We start from the raw sequence: 1,375 nt of genomic DNA on the forward strand, positions 1-1,375 counted from the left end.
CCAGGTTGCTCCAAGCCCCATCCAAGCTGGCCTTGGACACTTCCAGGGATGGGGAAGCTGCAGACCCCAATGAGGTTTCCCTTCAGCCTCCTGGACGAACCGAGTGAGCTCAGCCTATGGCTTCCCCTCGAGACTCTTCACCATCCTCGCAGCCGAGTCCACACCTCGAGCTGTCCGTGATGCTGAGAGAGCCCAGACACAGTGAGAGCTTCTAACCCGCCCAGGCTTGGGGAACGGGAGGGGGAGTTATGGCCGCCATCACTCCCTGACTACAACTCCCAGCAGCCCCTTCGCGCCGCCGCGCTCCCGCCCCCTCACACCATTGGTGCATCCCTCAGGAAGCGCTCTCTCCCTTCCCATTGGCTCAGCGAGCTGTCAATCCCGGCTCGGCGGCGCGCAGCAAACGGTGCGCTATTCACGAACGGCACTTACGCCGTTTGCGCAGCGGCCGGGGCGTGGCGCCGCGTGGGGGGCGGTTGCGCAGTTGGCGTGGCGCATGCGCGGTGCGCGGCGGCGGGGTTGGGGGGGCGCAGCGGAGCCCCGGACAGCTGGCGGGGGTAAACAGGGCCGGGGGCGGGGGGCACGGCCGGGGGGCCCTCGGGCACCCCCTGCGCTCCGTCCCGTCCCGTCCCGTCCCGCTCGGGCCCGCATGGATGGAGCCTCGCCGCTGCCCGCTGCCCGCCGCGTTCGCGCCCGGGAGGCCTGACAGGTAACGGCCCCCCCTGCCCCCCTCCCGCGGGCCGGAGGGGCCTCCTCGCCCTGTCAGCCGCCCCCTCCTGTACCCCCTTCCCTGTCAGCCGCCCCCTCTCTGTGCCCCCTTCCTTGTCGTCTGTCCCCGCTATGCCCTCTTCCCTCTGAGCTACAGCCCTCATAGCCCCTTCCTTGTCAGTCGCCCCCTCCGTGCCCCCTTCCCTGTCATCTGTCCCTGCCGTGTCCCCTTCCCTCTGAGCTACACCCCCCATAGCCCCTTCCTTATCAGCCACACCCCTGTGCCCTCTTCCCTCTAAGCTACAGCCCCCATACCCCCTTCCCTGTCAGCAGCCCCCCCCCACCCTGTCAGCCCTGTACCCCCTTTTCTCTGAGCTACACCCCCCCATACCCCTGCCCTGTCAGCTGTACCCCCTTCCCTGTCAGCTACACCCCCCGTGCCCCCTGCCCTGTCAGTGGCACCCCCTTCCCACTGCTCCCTGTGCCCTCTTCCCTCTGAGCTACAGCCCTCATAGCCCCTTCCTTGTCAGTCGCCCCCTCCGTGCCCCCTTCCCTGTCATCTGTCCCTGCCGTGTCCCCTTCCCTCTGAGCTACACCCCCCATAGCCCCGTCCCTGTCAGCCACACCCCTGTGCCCTCTTCCCTCTAAGCTACAGCCCCCATACCCC

At 68.4% G+C, this 1,375-nt stretch overlaps 1 protein-coding gene across 1 annotated transcript in view; it reads left to right on the forward strand.

The window, feature by feature from the left end:
- Nucleotides 1-583: 583 nt before the first annotated feature.
- WDTC1 (WD and tetratricopeptide repeats 1) overlaps nucleotides 584-1,375 on the forward strand; it is a 26,529-nt gene continuing 25,737 nt past the window's right edge. Inside the window, exon 1 of the mRNA XM_017831110.1 lies at nucleotides 584-709. The gene's annotated coding sequence lies outside the window, so the exon portion shown is untranslated. The remainder of the gene's footprint in view (nucleotides 710-1,375) is intronic.

This window comes from Lepidothrix coronata, unplaced genomic scaffold (assembly GCF_001604755.1).
Source record: "Lepidothrix coronata isolate B3197 unplaced genomic scaffold, Lepidothrix_coronata-1.0 Scaffold187, whole genome shotgun sequence".
Taxonomy (NCBI): domain Eukaryota; kingdom Metazoa; phylum Chordata; class Aves; order Passeriformes; family Pipridae; genus Lepidothrix; species Lepidothrix coronata.